Below are 14,938 nucleotides of genomic sequence, written 5' to 3'. Positions count from 1 at the left end.
CACTTGAGTCATGTTGGTGTAAAATGCATGAAGAAGCTCCATGCTGATGGATCGTTTGGACTCACTTGATTTTGAATCACTTGAGACATGCAAAACATGCCACATGAAACAAGTAGATTAACTTGTTGGGAGTAATGCATTTTTGATGTGTGCAGTCCAATAAGTGCTAAGGCACGCAGTGGATATCATTATGTTCTTACTTCACTGACGATTTGAGTAGATACAAGAGTATTTACTTGATGAATCACAAGTCTGAAATGTTGAAAAGTTCAAAGCTATTTTAGAGTGAATATCGTCATGACAAGAGGATAAACAGTCTACGATATGATCATAGAGATGAATATATGAGTTACGAGTTTTGGTACGCAGTTAAGACAATGTGGAAATTGTTTCGCAGTTCATGCCACCTGGAACATCATAGTGTGATGATGTGTCTGAACGTCATAGCCACGCACTATTTGGTATGGTGCATGCTATGATGTCTCTTATCGAATTACCACTATCGTTTATGTGTTATGCATTAGAGACAACCTCATTCACTTTAAATAGGGCACCGCGTGTTTCCGTTGAGATGACACAGTATAGACTGAGGTTTAGAGAAATCTAAACTATCGTTTCTTGAAAGTTTGGGGCTTCGACACTTATGTGAAAAAGTTTCAGTCTGATAAGCTCGAACCCAAAGCGGATAAATGCATCTTCATAGGATATCCAAAACAGTTGGGTACATCTCCTATCTCAGATCCAAAGCAAAGTGTTTGTTTCTAGAAACGGATCCTTTCTCGAGGAAAGTTTTCTCTCGAAAGAATTGAGTGGGAGGGTGGTAGAACTTGATGATGTTATTGAACCATCACTTCAACCAGTGTGTAGGAGGGCGCAGGAAGTTGTTCCTGTGGCGCCTACACCAATTGAAGTGAAAGCTGATGATGGTGATCATCGAGCATCAGATCAAGTTACTACAAACCTCGTAGGTTGACAAGGTCGCATACTACTGCAGAGTGGTACGGTAACCCTGTCTTGGAGGTCATGTTGTTGAGCAACAGTGAACCTACGAGTTATGGAGAAAGCAATGGTGGGCCCGGATTCCGACAAATGGCTGGAGGCCATGAAATCCGAGAGAGGATCCATGTATGAAAACAAAGTGTAGACTTTGGAAGAACTACTTGATGGTCATAGGACTATTGAGTAAAGATGGATCTTTAAAAGGAAGACAGACGACGATGGTGATAAGTCACTATTAAGAAAAGCTCGACTTGTCGGAAAGATGTTTCCGACATGATCAAACAGTTGACTATGGTGAGACTTTCTCACTCGTAGCGATGCTAAAAGTCTGTTAGAATTATGTTAGTATTTGTTGCATTATTTTTGAAATATTGCACATAGGATGTCAAAACATTGTTTCCTCGACGGTTGTCTTGAGCAAACATTGTATGTGATACAACCAGAAGGTTTTGTCGATCCTAAAGATACTAACAAGTATGCAAGCTCCAGCGATCCTTCAATGGACTGGTGCAAGCATCTCGGAGTTGGAATATACACTTTGATGAGATGATCAAAGATTTTGGGTTTGTACAAGGTTTATGAGAAACTTATATTTCCAAAGAAGTGAGTGGGAGCACTATAGAATTTATGATAAGTATATGTGGTTGACATATTGTTGATCAGAAGTAATGTAGAATTTCTGTGAAGCATAAAAGGTTGTTTGAAAGGAGCTTTTCAAAGGAATACCTGGATTGAGCTACTTGAACGTTGAGCATCAAGATCTATGGAGATAGATCAAAACGCTTAATAGAAGTTTCAACAAGATGCATGCCTTGACAAGTTTTTGAAGGAATTCGAAATAGATCTGCAAAGAAGGAGTTCTTGACTGTGTTGTAAGGTGTGAATTTGAGTAAGACTCAAAACCCGACCACGGCAGAATAAAGAGAATAGACGAAGGTCGTCTTCTATGCCTTAGCCGTAGACTCTAAAGTATGCCATGCTGAGTACCGCACCTGATGTGTGCCTTGCAGCAAGTCTGTTAAGAGGTACACAGAGTGATCCAGGATTGAATCACTGATCAACGGTCAAAGTTATCCTTAGTAACTAAATAGACTAAGGAATTTTTCTCGATTATGGAGGTGGTTAAAGAGTTCGTCGTAAAGGGTTACGTCGATGCAAGCTTTGACACTAATCCGAATAACTATGAGTAGTGAAACGGATTCGTATAGTAGAGTAGATATTTGGAGCATTTCCGAATAGCACGTAGTAGCAGCATCTATAATATGACATAAAGATTTGTAAAGAATGCACGGATCTGAAAGTTTCAGAATCGTTGACTAAAACCTCTCTCACGAGCAAGACGTGATCAGACCCCAGAACTATATGGGTGTTGGATTCGTTGAAATCACATGGTGATGTGAACTACATTATTGACTCTAGTGCAAGTGCGAGACTGTTGGAAATATGCCCTAGAGGCAATAATAATTAGTTATTATTATATTTCTTTGTTCATGATAATCGTTTATTATCCATGGTATAATTGTATTGATTGGAAACACAATACTTGTGTGGATACATAGACAAAACACTGTCCCTAGTAAACCTCTAGTTGACTAGCTCGTTGATCAAAGATGGTCAAGGTTTCCTGGCCATAGGCAAGTATCGTTGAGTTAGTATGGATCAAGACTGGGATTTGTCACTCCGTATGGCGGAGAGGTATCTCGGGGCCCACTCGGTAATACAACATCACACACAAGCCTTGCAAGCAATGTGACTTAGTGTAAGTTGCGGGATCTTGTATTACGGAACGAGTAAAGAGACTTTCCGGTAAACGAGATTGAAATAGGTATGCGGATACTGACGATCGAATCTCAGGCAAGTAACATACCGAAGGACAAAGGGAATGACATACGGGATTATATGAATCCTTGGCATTGAGGTTCAACTGATAAAGATCTTCGGAATATGTAGGATCCAATATGGGCATCCAGGTCCCGCTATTGGATATTGACCGAGGAGTCCCTCGGGTCATGTCTACATAGTTCTCGAACCCGCAGGGTGTGCACACTTAAGGTTCGACAATGTTTTATGCGTATTTGAGTTATATGGTTGGTTACCGAATGTTGTTTGGAGTCCCGGATGGGATCACGGACGTCACGAGGGTTTCTGGAATGGTCCGGAGACGAAGATTGATATATAGGATGACCTCATTTGGTTACCGGAAAGTTTCCGGGCATTACCGGAAAAGTTTCGGGCTCATCGGTAGTGTACCGGGAGTGCCGGGAGAGGTGACGGGGACCATCGAGAGGGGTGTCACGCCCCAAGGGGTCTCATGGGCTATGGGAAGAGATAAACCAGCCCCTAGTGGGCTGGAATAAGTTCCCACTAAGGCCCATAAGGTTTGGGAAGGAAAAAACACAAGGTGGAAAGAGTTTCCAAGTGGGAAGGTGGAATCCTACTCCAAGTAGGATTGGAGTAGGACTCCTCCACCTCCAATTTCGGCCAAACCTTTAGGTTTTGAGGCTGCTTCCTCCCCTACGTCCCTCCTATATATACTGAGGTATCAGGGCTGATTTGAGACAACTTTTGCCACGGCAGCCCGACCACATACCTCCACGGTTTTTACTCTAGATCGCGTTTCTGCGGAGCTCGGGCGGAGCCCTGCTGAGATTAGATCACCACCAACCTCCGGAGCGCCGTCACGCTGCCGGAGAACTCATCTACCTCTCCATCTCTCTTGCTGGATCAAGAAGGCCGAGATCATTGTCGAGCTATACGTGTGCTGAACGCGGAGGTGCCGTCCGTTCGGCACTAGATCGGAGCGGATCGTGGGACGGATCGCGGGACGGTTCGCGGGGCGGATCGAGGGACGTGAGGACGTTCCACTACATCAACCGCGTTTCTTAACGCTTCTGCTGTGCGATCTACAAGGGTACGTAGATCGGAAATCCCCTCTCGTAGATGGACCTCACCATGATAGGTCTTCGTGCGCGTAGGAAATTTTTTGTTTCCCATGCGACGTTCCTCAACATCAGACTCTCCCAAATGGTAGGTGTGGTTCATGTTGGAGCATGAGGAGGAGTGCACCTGAGGCATACACATCAACCCCGCCGTTCCACCGCTGCCCCCAAAGTTCAAGCCTAAGGAGGAGGAGGCCTACCAGGTCCTGCTAGAGGGAGCCATGAACCACGCTCTCGAGGAGAACATGCATGATGAAGATGCACATTTGAAGGCACTGGACGCCGTTCATAACCCACAAGTGTAGGGGATCATTTGTAGCCTTTTTTTGAGAAGTAAGAGTGTCCAACAAGGAGGAAAAGGTAGAACTATTATTCTCTCAAGTTCTATCGACCACCTATAAAACTCTACACACGCTAATGCTTACTTGAACTAAAACAAGTATGAAACTACTTTGCAGGAAAGAAACTAGAAGTACTTAGTAGGCGCGATAGATAATTTCGCAAGAAAATAAAGAGCAAGTAAATAGAAGTTAGGGGTTGTTAGTACAATGTTTTTTGGGTAACGAAAGAGAAAGATTGTCCATAGGCAATTGAATATAACATGATATATACTTATCATATGCAATGAGGGAGAGGCATATGCTAACACATTTTTCGTACTTGGATCATACAAACTTATAATTGGACCTGTAGAAAGCATCCGCAACTACTAGAAATCATTAAGGTAAACCCAACCATAGGATTAAACAAGGACTCCCCTTTACTCCCATAATCAAACAACTCCCTTACTCGGGTGTAAGCTTCTCTCACTCTAGCCACCCACTATAAGGGATCATGAACATATTGCAAACCCTCTAGCATTAATCCTTCGGGTGTGCGCCTACGGAAGGGACCTTAGAACAACACCATATCAACACACAACTCATATCAATAACATCATATAAATGTTAACCGGTAGGACAATAGCCACACATCATTGGATAATAATACATAGCATTAAGAACCACGTTCAAGTTGAGATTATAGCGGGGAAGAGAGGTTTTACACCGATGCATGTAGGAGGAGAGAGTTGGTGGTGACGACGGTTGATAACCCACAAGTATAGGGGATCGCAAAAATTTTCGAGGGTACAGTATTCAACCCAAATTTGTTGATTCGACACAAGGGGAAGCCAAAGAATATTCTCGAGTATTAGCAGTTGAGTTGTCAATTCAACCACACCTGAAAGACTTAGTATCTGCAGCAAAGTTTCAGTAGCAAAGCAGTGTGATAGTAATGGTAGCAAAGGTAACAGTAGCAACAGTGACAACAGTAGCGATAACAGTAGCAGCAGTGACATCAGTAGCGGTAACAGTAGCAGCAGTGACAGCAGTAGCGGTAAAGTAACATAGCAAGGACTAGTAGGAAAATCTCGTAGGCATTGGATCGGTGATGGATAATTATGCCGGATGACATTCATCATGTAACAGTTATAACAAGGGGAGATATGTAACTAGCTCCGGTTCGTCAATGTAATGTAGGCATGTATTCCGTATATAGTCATACATGCTTATGGAAAAGAACTTGCATGACATCTATTGTCCATCCCTCCCGTGGTAGCGGGGTCCTAATGGAAACTAAGGACATTAAGGTCTCCTTTTAATAGAGAACCGGAACAAAGCATTAGCACTTAGTAAATACATGAACTCCTCATACTATGGTCATCTCCGGGGGTGGTTCCGGCTATTGTCACTCCAGGGTTGCCGGGTCATAACACATAGTAGGTGACTACAACTTGCAAGATAGGATCAAGAACACACATATATTGATGAAAACATAATAGGTTCATATCTGAAATCATGGCACTTGGGCCCTAGTGACAAGCATTAAGAATAGCAAAGTAGTAGCAACATCAATCTCAGAACATAGTGGATACTAGGGATCAAACCCCATCAAAACTAACTCGATTACATGATAGATCTCATGCAATTCATCACCTTCCAGCAAGCCTACAATGAGATTACTCATGAACGGTGAAGAGCATCATGAAATTGGCGTTGAAGGATGGTTGATGATGGCGACAACGACGATTTCCCCTCTCCGGAGCCCAGAACGGACTCCAGATTTGCCCTCCAGAGGAAGAACATGTGGTGGTAGCGGCTCCGTGTCGTGAAACGCGATGAACTCTTCTCTCCTAATTTTTTCTGGGCGAGAGAGACTATATAGAGCTAGAGTTGGAGGCGGCGGAGCCACGAGGGCCTCACAAGCCTGCCAGGCGCGGCCAGGGGGGCGCGCCTCTTGGCTTGTGGGCTCCTGGCTCCGTCCCTCTAGGTAATTCTTGCGCCAGTACTTTTTATATATTCTACAAAAAAATCCTCGTAAATTTCCATGTCATTCCGAGAACTTTTATTTCTGCGCAAAAACAACACCATGGCAACTCTGGTGAAAACAGCGTCAGTCCGGGTTAGTTCCATTCAAATCATGCAAATTAGAGTCCAAAACAAGGGCAAAAGAGTTTGGAAAAGTAGATACGATGGAGACGTATCAACGGTGAAGTTGTTGCTGTAGACCACCATCACGATGGTTGCCCCAGCGGCACTCTGGCACCACCAGGAGAGAGGAGGAGAGAGCCCCCCCTTGTTCTTCTTCCTTGGCATCCATCTTAGGTGGGAGGAGTGTTTCTCCTCTGGTCCATGGCCGCCATGGCATCCGGAGGGCAGTAGCCCCTCGGGGATTGGATCTCTCTCTCTCTCTCTATGTGTGTGTGTGTGTTTGTGTGTGTGTGTTTCTCTCCTGTTTTCAGGCCATTCACCATTTCTTAAATATCCGGAGATGTGTAACTTCTATTAGGCTGAAATTTTCATGGTATTTTTATCAAAAAATTATCTCTCTTGCGACCAAAGGAGAGCTCCAACTGACTTAAGGGGTGGGCACAAGCCATCAGGGAGCGCCCCCTCGAGTTGCGCCTTGTTGGCTTGTTCCTCCCTCAAGCATCGTCTTGCGTTGATTCTGACTCCCAAAAGTCATATATATTCCAAAACAAATCGCGTTTGGACTTCCTTTCATATGGATTTTCTACGAAAAATAGGAATTGCACTCAGCACTGGGTAAGTAAGTTAGTCCCGCAAATAATATAAAATGTTTCAAATAGTATATGAAATTTGTAGAATATTGGCATGAGACAATAAAAAATTATATATACGACGAAGACGTATGAGCATCCCCATGCTTAATTCCTGCTCACCCTTGAGTAGGTAAATGATAAAAAGATCATTTTTGATGTGGAATGCTACCTATCATAATCTTGAACAAATATCTAATCATGGCATGAATATTAAGATACAAGTGATTCAAGGCAATAGTCTATTATTTGATAAAAAGACATCCATACTTAGGTCTACCAGCAAACAATCATGTCCTTTCAAAATAACAATGCTTGGAGAATGCTATACGTAGAAAATCATATAGCCTGTCATGTTTGGTCTTCCTAGCAAAAACTATAAAACATGAGCACCTCGTGTCAAACCAGGAAATTGGATCATACTTTTTAACGCGCGTTAGCTTTTTATTACTGTCACAATACATGAGTGTGAACCATGGATATAGCATAAAGGTGGAATAGAATACGGTGGTAGGTTTCAAAGGGGTAAAAGTGGAGAAGAAACTCTCGCATCAACTCGGTGTATCAACGGGCTATGGAGATGCCCATAAATAGTTATTAATGGAGGAGTAGTGATTGTCATGCAGCGGATGCACTAGAGCTATAAGTGTATGATTGACCAAAACTAAGTGGGTGTGCATCCAACTTGCTTGCTCATGAAGACCTCGGGCATTTGAGGATGCGTGTCATCGAAATATACAAGCCAAGTTCTATAATGAAAAATTTCCACTAGCATATGGAAGTGACAAAACAAGAGACTCTTTATATGAAGAACATGGTGCCACTTTGAGGAACAAGTGTGGTAAAGGACAGTTACAAAGTCCCTTCTCTCTTTTTCTCTCATTTATTTGCTTGTTTTTTAATATATTTTTATAGTTTTTTCATGGTGGGATTTGTTTTCTTTTTTTCGTCTCCCCCATTATTTTTATGGTGGTCTCATTTGGCCTCCCCTATTTTTATTTCCTCACTCGGACAATGCGCTAATAATTATGATCGCCACACTTGTATTTACTTACAACTCGATATGAAAAACTGATAGGAAGATATGACTCTATATGAATGCCTCTCGTAGTGTACCAGGATGTGCAATGATCTAGAGTAGCAAAAGATACAGAAAATAGACAAGGCATGTAAATATCATACTAGCTATCTTACAATCATGCAAAGCAATATGACAATGAACTCTCAAGTCATGTACATGATGATGGTGGAAATTGCATGGCAATACATCTCAGAATGGCTATGGAAATGCCATGATAGGTAGGTATGGTTGCTGTTTTGAGGAAGATATAAGGTGGTTTATGTGCAACAAAGCGTATCATGTCACAGGGTTGGGATGCATCGGTGATGTTTGCACCAATCACCTCGAGGAAAAAGTATGTACAATGTTTGCAGAGTACGGAAGAGGCTAGCAAATATGTGGTGGTGAGAGTATGTATATCCATGGTTTCACATTAGTCATAAAGAACTCTCATACTTATTGCAAGATTTTATTAGCTTTCTCGAAGAAAAAGTACTACTCGCATGCTGTGAGGGAGAAGGTTGGGAGGAGTTAACCATCGCGCGACTCCGATTATAACAGCTCAAAGGATTTCAATCAAGGATAAATTATGCTCCAATCTTCATCGCATAACTATAGACTATACATGCATGCTTCGGGAATCACAAACATTAACATCAATATTCTTGGTAATCCACAACCATCAACTAGTGCACCCATGTATTACTACCTTAATTTCACAAAACTATTATGGGGAATCAAACATATTATATTCAGTGATCAACAAGTTCTATGTAGGATTTTATGACTAACCATGTAAATGATCAATTCCCGTTGACTCTCTAATAGGTATAAGTGAAGCATGAGAGTTTAATTATTTTTACAAAATACCTTGACATGCTCTAATAAATATAAGTAAAGCAACATAGTATTGTACAAATAATGGTTTTCTATATGTAGAGAAAGAGACATCTAACTTCAAATGATATATATGAAGCACATGAAGCATTCTATAAAGGCATACTCAAAATATATAAGTGAAGTGCAAAGAGCATTCTATAAATCAACCATGGGATTACCATACCATCATGTTGCATTGATAAAGGTAAAATAAAAGTAACACAATGCTCCAAGAATCTACACATATCATGTGAACAAAACAAAAACCAAAACATACCGATAGTTGTTGAAGAAGAAAGATGAGATGCCTTCCGGGGCATCCTCAAGCTTAGACGCTTGAGTATCCTTGCATAATTACTTGGGGTGACTTGGGAATCCCCAAGCTTTATCTCTTGACTCTCCTTATTCTTGTCATATCAATACCTCCTTGATCTTCTAACACTTCATCCACACAAAACTTAACAGAACTTTTATTAGAAACATTTGTACATAATCATGAAATCTCATATTGTCCTACCATCAAATTATTTTATAATTATAATATAACATTAGACACTGTATTCTATCACATTTATATGACTCCCAAGTCAATGGGGATCAACAATAATTCAAAACATCAACACGCAAAAGCAACTATAACAACAATTTGTGAAAAATAGGATAGTATGGAAAGGTGGATATGAAACGTATACTTATGTAAATCAGAAAATTATGGAAAATTAGGACGTGGTAAAAAATATGTACAATAGTATGGTGTAAAAATTTCAGATTTTTTTATGTTCCATTAAAATATGAAAAATCAAACACTAGAACCAAAGTTTCAGTTTTTGCACACCACATATCAAACAAGCAATTTTAACATCCTAAAGGTAAATCTTGGCACATTATTTTTATAATACAATGGATTTGTATGAGGGGATAACTTTTTTTTTGAAAAGTTTCTGTAATCAAGATTCACAAACTTTCCGTGGGCATGAATAAAGTTCAAGGCTAGCCCCCATTTCAACGATGCTCGTACTTCTCACTTTTACTATTCTTTTTGAAAACGTTTTATGTTCCCCACTTTATTTTTTTGTTTTTAGTTACTTTAAAAGGACACAACATAAATAAATGACTCTCTAAAACTTCCGGGTTGTCTCCGTGGCAGCGCTTTGTTTAAAGCCATTAAGCTAGGCATATGGTGCTCAAGTAATGGATCCACGTGGATCCCAAGGTATATCAAAGCCAATTTTAGTTAACAATGATTTGTAATTTAGTAGTGAGCACAAAGTGTCATATATCATGTTGCAGTAAAGTCTAACTCTCTTCCTATGCATTGGCATGTCATAAAACAACAATTCATTCACACAAAGTAAAGGCCAATACATAGCATAGGTAGTTTCTTGCAATTTTATCGTATTTGAAACATAGAGTGGTGAAGATTTGGTTCCTCTCTCATAATAATTGCAAGTAGGAACAAGAAGCACATGCATATTATATTCATAAAAATCAGCATGTGTAGTGGTAAAACACAACCAATAAATATAATCCTTAATAAGTGCAAAGTGTTCCGATATGGTGTAGTCGGGAGAATTCAAAAAGATAATATGACTATCATGTGTGGGTGCAATAGAAACAATTTCGTGCTTAACATAAGGAACTACATCAATTTCATCTCCATAAGCATAATCCATATTGGCATCATGGCCACAAGCATAACAAGTACCAAGTTCATCAAAAAGGGATATTTCAAATGAACCCAAGGTATCATAGCAACTATCATAACATTCATCCATCGGTGTATGCAACGGGACATTAAACAATGTATAACATGAAGAGTTACTCTCATTATAAGGTGGGCATGGGTAGCTAATCCGTTCTTCCTCCTTTTCTTATTTGCTCTCCTTCTCATCTTTTTCATCTAATGGGCTCACAATTTAAGCAATTTCTTCTTCCATAGATTCCTGCAAAATATTATTCTCTTCCAAGGCAGCGGTTATTCATTCAATAATTTTTTTAACATAAGCATTAGAAGCATAATTTTCATAGCAATATTTAAGTATAGGAAACTTTTCATATTTGTAAAGAGTAGCATCATACTTTTCAATCAAAGTAGCAATTTCATAAGCACTCTTCAAAGCAACAAATTCTTCAATTTTTTCAACATCATAATAACAATAGGCCTACTTATCATAAGATGGTAATATTTCATTATCGTTAAACACACATTAGTAAGGAAGGTATTTTTTAGTTTCTTCAGAACAACACGTAAAATCGTATATTTCACATAAATTCCAAGCATAGCAACACAAAGTATTAATTTGATGCCACAAGAGTTTCCATTTTTGAGATAAGCGATGTCGCACATAATAAGCATGCTCATTTGATGGTTTTCCCTCAACTAAACTAGTTGGATTTTCACCACAAGCACAAAGGGATCAAAGATGATCCAAATAATAAGCTTCAATAGAAGGATACATTTTGGGTGCTTCCTCAACCACTCAGTTAGCAAGTACATCTATTTTTTTGGTATTTTGCATTTCCTACCCATAAGTAAAGATAGAAAATAAATTAGAACAGAAAATAAAAATGACTTAGTGATAAATCAAACAAGCACACACGGGAATATCAACCGCTACACTATTGCTCCCCGACAACGGCGCCCGAAAAAGGTCTTGATAACCCGCAAGTGTAGGTGATCGTTTGTAGCCTTTTTTGAAAAGTAAGAGTGTCGAACCCGACGAGGAGCTAAAGGTAGAAATATTATTATCTTAAGTTCTATCAACCACCATATAACTCTACGCACGCTAATGCTTACTTTAACTAGAAAAAGTATGAAACTACTTTGTAGGAAAGAAACTAGAAGTACTTAGTAAGGTTGATAGATAGTTTTCAAGAAAATAAGAGAATATAAATAAAATTTAGGGGTTGTTTAGTAGAAATATTTTTGTGTAATGCAAGAGAAAGATTGTCCATAGGCAATTGAATATAACATGATAGATACTTAGCATATGCAATGAGGGAGAGGCATACGCTAACACACTTTCCGTACTTGGATGACATGCACTTATGATTGTACATATTGCAAGCATCCACAACTACTATAAATAATTAAGGTAAACCCAACCATAGAATTGAACATCAAGTCCCCCTTACTCCCATACACAAACAACTCCCTTACTCGGGTGTAAGCTTCTGTCACTCTAGCCACCCGCTATAAGCGAATAATGAACACATTGCAAACCCTCCAGCATTAATCCTTTATGTGTGAGCCTCATGGAAGGCACCTTAGGACATCACCATATCAACACACAACTCATATGAATTACATCATATCGCAATTAACTCGCAGGACAAAAGAAATCTACTCAAACATCATAGGATAGTCACACCTCATTCAATAAAGCATTAAGCACCATGTTCAAGTAGTTATTACAGTGGGGAAGAGAGGTTTTACACCGCTGCATAGAGGAGGAGAGAGTTGGTGGTAACGACAGCGAAGTTGTTGGTGTAGATCGATGTCATGATGGTTTCCCTAGTGGCACTCCAGCGCCACCAAGAGAGGGGCGAGAGAGCCCCCCTCCTTATTCTTCTTCCTTGGCCTTCTCCCACGTGGGAGGACAGTTTATCCTCTCGTCCATGGCCGCCATGTCATCCGGAGGGCAGCAACCCCTCCAAGATTGGATCTCTCTCTATATGTTTCTCTCCTGTTTTTCTGACCTATTTTCTAGACCTTCATCGTTTCTTAAATATCCGGAGATCCATAACTCTGACCGGGATGAAATTTTGAGGGGATTTTTATCGGAAAATTATCTTTCTTGCAGCAAATGGAGACCTCCAACCGACTTAACGGGTGGGCACAGTCCATGAGGTCGCGCCCTGTTGGCTTGTGCCTCTCTCGAGAATCATCTTGCGCTAATTTCGACCTCCAGAACTCACATATATTCCAAAACAAATCTCCATAAATTTTTATCGCGTTTGGACATTGTTTGGTATGGATTTTCAGCGAAACAAAAAACACAAAAAAATAAGAACTGGCAGTGGGCAGTGGGTAAGTAAGTTAGTCCCAAAAATAATATTAAATCTTGCCAAAAGTATATGAAAGTTGTAGAATATTGGCATCAAACAATAAAAAATTATAGATATAACGAAGACGTATCACAAGCCCTCACGCTATCTATGGCGGAGACTGCATGATGCCGCCGCGGCCGCCACTATTATCCGTGCTCCCCAATCCCAAGATTGAGCCACCATCCATGGAGCCCAAGCGGTACCACTGGGGCTGCCAAGTCCGTGAATGGATCCATATGCCGCTCGTACGGCTCGCGAGACATCAGAGCCAGAAGCGACGTACCTCTAACATTGAAGGGCGCGCGCATTGGCGGAGGAGCATGATGAGGGTGAGTGGTAGATGGAGATGGCGTACTGCTCGGCATGGGAAGAGGAGGAGGAGGGGGATCGCGTGGAGATGGAGGAGGAGCACACTCGCGACGGAGCAGTGGATCCGACGGCACAAGAGGCAGCATGTGCGTGGGAGGCTACATTCCCCTGAGCTAGTGCGGTGCCGAAGATGGTCGACTTGACCGGCCTAGGGAGGAGAACGAAGATGCCTTGGACGCAAGGCACTTGGGGCTGGTGACATGGTTCTCATTGGGGGAGTCGAAGAGGGACACCATGGTTGGTGTAGTGGTGGCATTGGCCGCGTAGGCCATTTCAATCCCTTCACCACTAGTATCATCATCATCATCGGAATTGATCTCTTCATGCACCACCAAACCCTTTTGACGCCCCTTCTTCATGAAGTTGTTCTTGCTTGGGAAAGACTTGGACTTGTCATTGCGAATAACCTTGCCTCCATTATCTTCTATCTTATCATAGGGGCAATCCATGATGAGGTGACTCACATTGCCACAATTGAAGCAAGTCCTCACACATTGACTCTTGCCCTTGGAGCCACTTGAGTTGTCCTTGGAGTACTTGGGCTTGGAGTTTCTCTTGTTGCCAAAAAAATTCCTTGACGCAAGAGCCATGTGCTCGTGGAAAGCATATTTGGTATCTTCGGGGCAACTATCTTCTTATTACTATTCCTCTTATTCTTATGGAATCACCTTGGCCTTCAATACAAGGTTGGGATTCTTTTACCATTGGACTCGAGGTTGAGCGTTGTTAGTGGTCTTGTTCGAGATGTTCATAGAACTGAACTCATCCAACACATTACTTGAGGACAAAGTGTCAAAGTTCGGTGTTTGATGGATCATAGAGGATATGCTTTTGTTGAAAGGCATGATATCCTTGAGGAACTTGCACTTGACCAAATTGTCATCTGTGTCCTTTCTCTCATGATCTTGGAGTGAGACTGCTAGAGTAGTCAATCTCTGGTAAAGCTGACAAGGACCTTCATCATCATTCATGACAAGCTCATGGGCCTCATCAAGCACGACCTCAAAGTTGGAGCGTTGAATGCTTGAGATTCCCTTGTACAAAGAGTTGATGTGTTCCAATGAATCTTTTGCAATAGTGAAAGGATGGAAGTTTGCAAGCTCTTTGGGAGGCATGGCAGGTTGAAGAATGAACAAGGCAAATGCATTAAGTTGGTTGTCCACCTCCTTTCTTGCTCACAAGTTGCTTATATCATGCAAACAATAGCGTTGTTTGATTACCCTCAAAATTTGAATTGAGGTATGATTCAAATGAGACTTAATACGAAAAACCCAATTAGGAAAGTAAGTCAAATCAAGGCTTGGAAGGAGATCATAAGAATTTATGTGAGGAGAGGGACCGGTCGTCCATAGGCCGATGGGGTGGCAACCGTGGCATGGGTGCCTACTACTTGTGATAGGTGTTGGGATTTCCTCGAAGAGTAAGGGTGGTGTAGTATAGTAGCGGAAAGTATTTCCCTTAGTTAAGAACCAAGGATCATCGAACCAATAGGAGATCATGCAAATGAATGGTTGACAGTACCTCCGCACACGCAAACAAATA

Source organism: Hordeum vulgare, chromosome 2H (assembly GCF_904849725.1).
Source record: "Hordeum vulgare subsp. vulgare chromosome 2H, MorexV3_pseudomolecules_assembly, whole genome shotgun sequence".
NCBI lineage: Eukaryota > Viridiplantae > Streptophyta > Magnoliopsida > Poales > Poaceae > Hordeum > Hordeum vulgare.
The sequence above is the reverse complement of the archived record's forward strand: the minus strand, read 5'-3'. Positions refer to the sequence as shown.